At 43.8% G+C, this 10,166-nt stretch overlaps 2 non-coding genes across 2 annotated transcripts; both read right to left on the reverse strand.

Moving 5' to 3' along the window:
• Positions 1–296: 296 nt before the first annotated feature.
• Trnas-gcu lies at positions 297–378 on the reverse strand. Its single transcript has one exon. It is a non-coding gene; the product is annotated as a tRNA-Ser (tRNA).
• Positions 379–2,784: 2,406 nt separating this feature from the next.
• Positions 2,785–2,856, reverse strand: Trnaq-cug. The gene has a single exon. It is a non-coding gene; the product is annotated as a tRNA-Gln (tRNA).
• Between the last annotated feature and the right edge of the window lie 7,310 nt (positions 2,857–10,166).

The following is a 10,166-nucleotide window of genomic DNA, read 5'->3' on the forward strand; positions in this document are numbered from 1 at the left end:
ACAAACTGTGTGGAGGTGGTCTTAGGTACAAACTGTGTGGAGGTGGTCTTCTTAATGAGGTACAAACCACAAACCAAAGCATGCCAGTCGGTGGGAGCTGCGACTGGAAGGAGCGATGAGGTCTATACACCACGGCAGGAAATTCTTGCAGTTCGTGTGCTGGGAGCATGAGTACCTACTCTAGTGTAGTGACTCACTGAGGGATTGGAAGACAGTGGAGCATAGGAGTCACTGATAACTTTTTTGGACAGTTTTAAGAGTAAGAAAACTATAATATAGAGGCCTACGCAGACCGACGACGAGGGTGGGATTCGAACCCACGCGTGCAGAGCACAATGGATTAGCAGTCCATCGCCTTAACCACTCGGCCACCTCGTCCCACTTTGGAGATAGCACTTTGCCTCTATCTTTAAGTCTTACTTTGGTGGCGGTCTTTAAACTTTGATTTTGTGATCTCTATATGGTGTTAACAGCCTTCAACCTGCAAGACTCCTTAAGAAATTCCCATATGTAATCATTTCTTTCTTCCTAAAAGGACCCTTTCACACTTTGATGATTCCTTTACTTGCACATCTCCATCCTTTATCGTCTTTGTTTCTCCATCCCACACTTGCTTTCCACCCTACAGTGAAAATGGGACACAAACTGCGGGTCCAGGAAAGAGAACACGGAGTTTGAGGATATACGTGCTAGCCTCCCCCTATGGCTCTACTTTCTGCCTTGTGCTCGACTGACTACTGGGATCTCCGCAGGCCTCATAGCTATTCCCCCCCCCCCCCACCCCGGAGGATAAACATTTATTTATTTTCCACGAACCCTTTTCTTCTTGAACAACGAACGTAGTCTACATTTGCCGAAAAGCTTTAAGCCAAACTCTTTGTATTTTTGAATGCTCAAAGACCCTGCCATGATCTATTGCAATAGAAGATATTTCTATAAACTGTTCTGATTTTTAAAAGTATTTCCAGTAATTATAAAACCGTGTTTTAGGCCTGCTTCTTCTGGCTTGAATTGTCTTTATATTTTAAGGAGAGCGGACACTAAAAGGCATAACTAGAGAATTTTGATAAGTAATTTGTTATATATGAGAAGGAAACTTGCATTAAAAACATATCCTTTACTAGAAGGATTGAGGGTAATTTTTTCATCACTAACTCATGTGCATATGTATGAAAATGTATTGAAAACTCTATGGGAACTAACAGCAAGTGGTGTGGTCATATATGGTTATGAGTAAATCCCGATTTCACAAGAGGTGAATTTATTATGACGGTCCCCTAAATTTAGTGAACGAGCTCAGGCAGATTTGAGGTTATATAAAACAAGATAGGGATAACCAATATTTTAAATGAAAATCAAACTTCTTACAAATCTAAATAAGTGAAAAATCAAGACGCTAAATTCCTTAAAAAAGAAAGGAAGGGAGGGAGGGAGGGAGGGAGGGAGGGAGGACGGAAGGAAGGAAGGAAGGAAGGAAGGAAGGAAGGAAGGAAGGTAGGAAGAAAGAAGGAAAAAAAGAAAGGGAATTCCTACTATATATGTGCGCTCCCTGAGGTTGAATGTGGGATGTTATTTATTGAAAATAAATCAACCTCCTTCCTCCACGGCGAAATCTTGTCAAACAGCCTGTGACACTGGAGACTACACACGCACTATTCCCCGCTGTTATTTTCTGTTTCAAAGAGGCGTGGCCTGTGCGCTGAGAAACCGATAGGAAGTGACCTTGCAGTCGTGAACACACAGCACCTGTGTGTGGCTCCCTGCGTGAGCCCTGCGTGTGAGCTCACACGGGCGGACCGGTTGTGAAGGAGGTCAGCGGGAGCAGAAGGGACAAAAGGGGCAATGGGAAGGGAATACGCTCACAGACACGGTGTACAAGTACGACATTGGGAAAACAAAAACTTTAGAGAAAGATGTTGCAGGAAGAGCGAGTGTGACTTTGGAGACCGCGGGGGCAGACTCTGGTTGCGGGTCCCACGCTAGGCTCCCGGCCCTTGCCACCCCCTTGTGCACTTGCTCACGCCGACACTTTCACCGAGTTGACAGTCCCAGAAGATACACCAGTCCCCACCCAACCCCGGCTCACACGAAGCCACCACCCTTGGTGTGGAGTCATTGCTTGGGATTCTCTCTTCTCACTGGAGACTGTGGCCAACCGCGTCTTCCTGAGTCATCTGTAATTCCTGCACCCAAGAAGGGAGACAGGAGCATTAGAAATTCCAGGCCACCCTCGGCTACACGAGACCCTCTCTAAAAGAAAATGTTAAAAAAGAAAAAATAAAGCACACAAAAAACTCCAAACCAAACGAAGAAGTTGAAGTTCCAGTTTTCAGGAGACAGAAGCAGGATTGTCGCGAGTTTGAGGTACTCAGGCATAGAGTGAGACTTTGATTTAAAAAACAAAAACAAAACACACACACACACACACACACACACACACACACACACACACACACAACAAAACAGCTACTACTGCTCTGCAGACTAGATAAATTTTAATTCTGGTTTCCTTTACAGCTTGGGACTGTTTCCTCTGGGTCTTTACTTCTAGTCTTTCCTCCCGCCCCCTCGGTACCTCCCCCCTCAGGTGTGAGCAGAGTTCTCGCTTCCCACTGCAATTCCTTCTTGAGGTTTCTTCCTTTTTCCCCCCTCCCTCCAGAAAACAAACTGTAAGCAAGAATCGAGTCACTTAGTTAGCGAATAAAGGTATTTAACTCTATTAAGGTGTGATTACCGGTAATTAAAAGTATCGATTTAAATTAGAAGAAAATCAAACAAAAGTATAGGTCCCACCGAGATTTGAACTCGGATCACTGGATTCAGAGTCCAGAGTGCTAACCATTACACCATGGAACCACATGGGAAATCTGGCATTGTCCAGTTCACTCCAGGGGTTCTATTTGAACAGGAAAATAAAATAAATTTTTCTTATTTACTCTTATGGGTTTTTTGTTTGTTTGTTTGTTTGTTTTTGTGTTTTTTCCCTTATATCTCTTTATTCAGACAGGATACAGGTCTGTACCCCAGAGCAGTTTCAAACTCAAGATAATCCTCCTGCCTCAGCCTTGCGCATGGGGCTTCTCATTTCATGCCAGCATCCAACACCTCCTGTTTTAACAGAACACACTGAACTCAAAGGCCAGGAACCCTCTCCTACACCCACCCACACGCAAGGCTTCCTACCAGGTGGTTCAGGAAGCAGAGCGCCAGGAAAAGAGGCGAAGTTATTGAACAAGACAGAGCTCTCCTGGCGTGTGGAGTTTGGTGATTTCCTCTGTGGTTGACTCACCCAAGACTCAGCCGCCGGGTGAAATGGGCGTGAGTGTCTGTATCACAGACGAGGAGCGTGAGCCTAAGATCCACCTCTCAATTTTGTGGCCAGATCTGACACACTTAAGGACACATTATGGGAGAGACTGTTTTTTGTTTGTTTGTTTGTTTGTTTGTTTGTTGTTTTTGTCACGTTCTCAGGGATGGACCCAGACGTTGGAGTCTACAAACGTTGAAACTGACGTGCTGAGATTACCAGGCTCTAGAAGGATCGGTGTAGCCCTGTGAAGGACAGGCTCAAGAGGGGACTGAGCGCGGTCCTGCACAAGGAAACTGAACCCGGGGAGCCCCCAGACCTGCTCCTGCCTTGGGAATCCTCACAGGCTCACTCAGGACTCCAAGATCTGAACGTGAGAGTGCACTCACACACACGAGGCTTCTCTGATGGGTAGCAGTGAGTATCCCGCCGGCTTTCTCTTTCTATGCTCCTGTCAACGTTAAACGGCCCGAGTGCAAAAAGAAAATTTGTAACAACATTTTAATAAGTAGTTTTGAACAATTTTGTTGTTCACTGGAGTCCAAAGATACTCTCCGAATGGTTCACCTGGGCTCGATTTTCCTCTGTGAGAATCCTTCAGCGAGCCAAGACCTGATTTTAAGCGCCTCACAAGAGAGTTAAACTAAGGAGAAATCCTAGGAGGGCACACCACGGAGTATCGCCGGTGGAGCGCAAACACTCCCAGATACCTTTCTGAGAGCAATACTGTGAATTCTAAACCCTATGTAGTAAAGGGCATGGCATCATCGTACAGATACCTCAGATGACGGAACATTTGCCAGCGATAATAAACTACAGAGGGAGGGCACCTGGGCTGTCTGGTTTTGAGAAGTGTAGGAACACCATGCTAGAAACGCCTCCCTCATTCTGCTGTAGGATATGCTGTTGGAAAGAAATGCTTTTAAGTGTAAGCTCAGAGAAGTGAGTATGTCTCAGACCCTGTCAAAAATGTCATTGCTGGGATTGGGAGATGGCTCAGACCATCTGTAACTGCATTTCCAGGGGATATGATGTCCTGGTCTCCCCTGGCACCCAAACACACAGGGCATACACTCACACCTACACATACAAATAAATAAAACTTGTTTTTAAGTTTCACCATTACACCAGGCATGATGGTGCACATCCATAATCCCAGGACTGAGGAAGTGAAACAGGAGTTCCAGGTCCGCTTAAGGCTACAGAATGAGTCTCAAAATAACCAATAAATAATAGAAAAACAATAATAATTTTAACAAAGGGGAAAAGCAGGCGAGTTTTAAACCGCTTCACACTGGACCAGGGCTCTCAGCAACCACCAGCCCTCTGCTAGACAGTCCCTGAGAATGTCTTGGGGAGTAGGCAGCTGGCCTCCTTGCTGCAAAAAAAGGAAAATTTCAGAGTTGTTTTAAAAAATTTAGAGTGATGACTCTCATTCCCCCTGGGGAGAGACAGGAAAATCTCCTTTGAAATGAAACAAAGTGTTTTTATTTTTCATTTCCAAGGCTCATAGGGTACACCATTATTATGCTCAAATTAAAAACTTCCAGAAGGGACATATTTGTGGAAAAGATGCCATTGTCTGCCTGCTTTTGAATTGAGTCAGGGAAACATGATAACTGCTATGCCATAGAAACAGCACATGCCTACCTGTTCTTCCTGTTGTTCAAAAAGAGAAAATTTTCTGTATGTCCCAGATTCTCCAGCACTATTTTTTTTAACTAGAAAATAATCAAAATGATTGAGACCTTTTTGTGCACTAAAACCAGCAACAAGGAAGCCTGTAGGTGACACTAGAGGACACATCTGGGAGAAATTGTCTTTCCCAACAGCTATCCAGAACGTTGGGTCTGCTTTCCAGGAGGTATTAAACATTTCTTCTATCTTTTCATATTCTAGTTATCTGATCATAGGACAATCTGGATATCTCCATCTTGTGGGAACCAAAAACTGATGGATAGGCTGGACTTTGGAAACTCTCAGTGGCCATCTCTGCAAGGATGACACTACTAAACAAAGGCTGTACCCTTCTCTTTGCTTATCAGACAACCGAGATGATGTACTTGGAATCTCTTGTTGGGTGGAGAAAAAAATGTTGGGTGCCTGGTACCGTCCAGATAGGGAGCTTATCTCCCCAGAAGGAGATTTCACACAGTTCTGAAAACAGATCAGGACCGGGAGACTGGCTCAGGGTACTTAGCTCAAATCCTGGGTCCCCACAAGGTGGAGGAGGAGAACTGACTGATGAAAGCTGTTCTCTAACACTATTAAAACATAAATGAATGGAACTAAAATAAATAAATGAAGCTGAACCTCACGTCAAGATCTGCAACGTGGACCTGGGGCTGGGAGAGGAGAAGGGTGGGTTCACTGAATCTTTTACTCTTATAAACATGGTTAAGATGAATCAATCTCTGTTTTTACTTTTCACTATTCTTGTTTAATTGATCCAAGCTGACTTGTTAGGGCTTCCATGACTCAGGCTCTGGCCTTGGCCTTATGAACTCCAATAATTGGTCTACTCTGTGACTGGCAGTGCTTGGTAAAAACCAGGAGTCTGGGAGGCTATCTGCCAGGCAGGGTAAGGTGTGGGAGTTGAGAAGGGGGTCAAAACGAATGGTTGCTTAGTAGCTTTAAAAAAACAACGATTCTAAAGTCTTATTTTGAAATAGTTCAGTAAAGAGACCTGTAGACATGGGTCTGGTACAATGGGAATGTGTCTGACTATGGACCAGAAGGTTCTAGGTTATCTCCTGGCTGCCTCAGGTGTGTTTTTAACCCAGCCACCAGAATATCTTCGCTCAAATTTTACCCTTGCTTTAATGGATACTGATGAGAATTCTGAGGTCTTTCAGTTACTATGAAACGGACCCTCCACGTAGCTCCTTCTGCCCTCCTCCCTGACAAATATGTTGTCACCTAACTGGGATGAGGCTTTGGAGACAATCTAAGACATCTAGGTTGAGTATTTTATACCCATAGATGATTTTAGTTTAAACAAAAGAAACTCTGAAGAAAATTAAAAGGGGGAAGGAAATAATCTGGGTCTGTGGGTGTCTAAAATACTTTCTTCATAGGCAAAGATCCTGTGTGTGATTCTTATTGGAAAGCGAGATGAGAGCTGAGAGGTAGGGAGGTCCCCCCTCTCCCGCCCCCCCCCCCCCGCCCCCCCCCCCCCCCCCCCAGCATCTGTGCTCTGCGGGGAAGATTCTGCTCTGGTGAGCCAAAGACTGGGGAGAAGAGGGAGGTTTAGTGCCCCTAAACAGAAGCTCAATCTTTCCTTGTATTTCCTATGGACAGGACTAAGAAAAGATAAAACAGGCGTGGGGAAACAAAATCAAACGATTGAAAACCCGGGTTCCTTGACAGCTTATTGGAGTTTGTGAATGCGTTAGGTGAGGAGTGCTAACCAGCTAACTACTCCTCAAAATCATTTTTTCCTTCACATCTTCACCTTTTGCCCCATCCCCAAACCCGAGAGTGAAGGGCTGTTGAAAACTGGTTAAGACTCAAGCAGCCAAATGGGATAGCATTTTGTGCAGTTCCACATCCTAAAAACAGTTAAAATGTGATCATCCTAAGCTTTTGTAAGACTCTTCAAAGATGTACTGAGGAAATAATAAGGTAATTTTTTCTTAAGTGTCTAAAACAGTTAATGTGGAGGCCCAAATTACTCAATGTCAGAGAATCTGAGCTTGCTTTACCTAGCAGGGCTGCATAAGGGGATGATTTGACCACAAGCGTGGTTAGCAGGTGTTTGGAGGGGTCTGCACTTGACTGTATCTAGCAAGGGGAGGTCTATTTATTGCTATAAAAAGCCCTTTTGAATAAAGTTCTGGGCTGGCGAATTTCGATCCAGGTCCTCCGAAGCTATCCTGTGTTTCTGTCTTTCCTCTTATCAATTAGGTCTCTTTTTCTATCTGATGATTTCTTATACCTCTCTCCTCAAGAATACCCAGGAAAAAGTGGGAGAAGGTCCCCTACACTCTAACTTCCCTGTCATTATGTTGCTGAATGTAACATTTTTATATGTATGGGAGTTTTGTCTCAGTGTATATCTGTACAGCACATGGAGAGATGAAAGACCACTCACTGGTCTGTTAGCCCAATTGGTGTTCACAGTGCCAAGTTCAGGATGAGCTCCCTCTGTGGGTCAATAGGCCTGTGCAATGTGAACACCTTGTGACTGTTAAGGAATAAGATATAGTGCCATAGAATTCCAGATTTGTTTTTCCTGTTTTCCTTTGCCCCTTCAACCCAACTGTGTTTTAGAATCCTCAGAGTTCAACTGTTCTCTCAGGTAATATTCCTCCTCCTGGAACAAGAGCTGGTGAGGGACAGCTCTGCAAGACAGAGAATCCCAAGTGGAGGGAGCATCCCCTGCCTAATGAAAAAAACCCGGGGAAGGGGATCAGGAAGGCTCATTGACCTTAAATCTTTCCAAGTCAGTCTTGAAACCAACCTCCCTTCTCAAGAGCTTTTGTTCTGTGGATTTCTCTGAGGAGTTGGAGGCTGTCTTATTCACTGTGGAGAAACTCATGCCATGCATTCACAGCCAACACTGTTTTTTCTTCTTAACAGGAGTCAGGTATGGATTTCTGTGATTAAGAGAGACATGAATGCCCGGCGGTGGTGGCGCATGCCTGTAATCCCAGCACTGGGGAGGCAGAGGCAGGTGGATTTCTGTGAGCTCGAGGCCAGCCTGGTCTACAGAGTGAGATCCAGGACAGGCTCCAGAGCTACAGAGAAACCCTGTCTTGAAAAACCAGAGAGAGAGAGAGAGATGAACAGTGCATTTGTGTCTAACTCAAAAGGCCGACGCCATGCGGTGCTCCTTCTGGCCTTTTTGTGTTGTCTCCACCGACTAGTGTATTTAATGCAAATAGAGCACTTACAATAACATGGGCTCCATCCAACCCAGAGGTGAGCCTTCATCAAAAGCCCTTTAGTGGGCATTTAATGTATTTAATTAATTGTATATCTGAAACTAAAACATAAAGACAAAGCTAAAAGAATAACAAAACATTTTTATTGTGATAAAAATGAGACATGTAAACTGGGAAGAAGGGGAAGAAGAGAAACAGATTAGTGGGCTGCATTGTATATATAACTAAGTCTGGCGTCACCACTGAAAATATAAGGAGCCCATATTATGTATAAGTGAATTAAAAATGGGGGAATCTCAATCAAGGCAATGCTAGAACCCAAAACCTTCCTAAATAGCAAGAAAGAATCCTAAATTCAATTATTTTAATAAAATAGTTTTATTTATTGTTAACAATTTCATACATGTAAACAACAAATCTTAACTACCTTAACTTCCCTCTCCCACTCTTCCCAAGCATCTGGAACATGTCATCTCCTGTGTGTGTGTGTATGTGTTTGTGTGTGTGTGTGTGTGTGTGTGTGTGTGTGTGTGTGTGTGTGTATGTTAGTAACATAATCCAGTTATCACTGCCTATTGGGATGCTGACTGACCATCTTACTGACGTGACTTTGTGTGGATAGATAACCATACCTGCAGTGAGTTCATGGGTGCATGGGCGTTGTCATGTCAGGAAGTACATGCATCTATTAATTGTATGTGTCTATGTTTGCCTATGTGTGTATACATGCTATGGCACACAAATCAAGGTCAGAGGTAAGTTGGGGTTGGGCTCTCTTTCTACTGCATGTGTCCTCAGGTTCAAACTCAGGTTCTCAGGCCTGGCAGAAAATGCCCTTAACCTCTGAGTCACTTTGCCCACCCAAAATAACTTTTTATGAGAAAAGAAAATACAGTATATTAAAAATTTTAACAGTCAAACATGGGAGTCTGTGTGGACTCGGGAGGATTTTGAGTTCCAAACTAGCCTGGGTCATATATGTGTTACACTGTCTTTAAAAAATTACAGCAGACATAATACATGCCATATTATTAACTTATGGCAAATTTTAGAACAAAGGCACCAATCACTGCCAGTAAATGGCTTAACTCATGAAGCATTTAAATATTTTCAGTTTGTTTGAGCAAGCAGAACATTATTGTATACAGAATATTCCACAAACTTTTAGAATTTCCTTTTTCCACATAAGAGTATATACCAGAAACAGTTTAAAAAACAAAACAAAACATTGCTCTCTGGAGAGTGGGGGCTATGTAAATACTTTTTAAAAAAATTAAAACATTTAGTTTGTGTGTGGTGGAGTCCTGCACACCGTGAAACCCTTGTGGGGATCAGATTACAAAAGGCAGGAGCTGGAAATATGATCAGTGTGTTAAGAAATTTTTTTTTCTGGGCTGGCAAGAATAATCAGTGAGTAGCAGGACTTGCCACCAAACCTGACACTCAGACTCCCATTTAGAATCTGTTTGGTTGTAACTTCCAGCTCGCCCCTGCAAAAGCCCGAAGGCCTCATTCCTGTCTCTCTCTGTCCACACCCTGCCCACTCAGAGAGTCTCCTGTAAAAAGCCCAGTCTGCATTCTTGGTGAATGTGGCAACTTCCTCCCCTGCTGCTGCCAGCAGCCCAAATCCCCACCTAAGCACTCAGCTTTTGATCATCCCTGGGCTCAAACCCAGCTTGTGGTGGACACATCATCACCCCTTACCTACAACCTATAAAATCTCCCTGCTTTAGTTCAGGGGTGCAGCTTCTCCAGCCTTGCTCTCTGGGATCTGGAAAACTCACCTGTTGTTATTCTATTTCAGTTTGGCTTTATCTAGCTTACTGCACTGACAGAGCAACTTAGTATTGGGGGACAGACACTCTATTATATGTGGTCAAAGGAGACAACTAGTTTCCACAAACTGTCCATGGATCACCATACATATCCTGTGGTCCACACACGTATGCATCTACCACACTACCACACTATTA

The sequence above is a fragment of the Onychomys torridus genome, chromosome 5 (genome assembly GCF_903995425.1).
Source record: "Onychomys torridus chromosome 5, mOncTor1.1, whole genome shotgun sequence".
Taxonomy (NCBI): domain Eukaryota; kingdom Metazoa; phylum Chordata; class Mammalia; order Rodentia; family Cricetidae; genus Onychomys; species Onychomys torridus.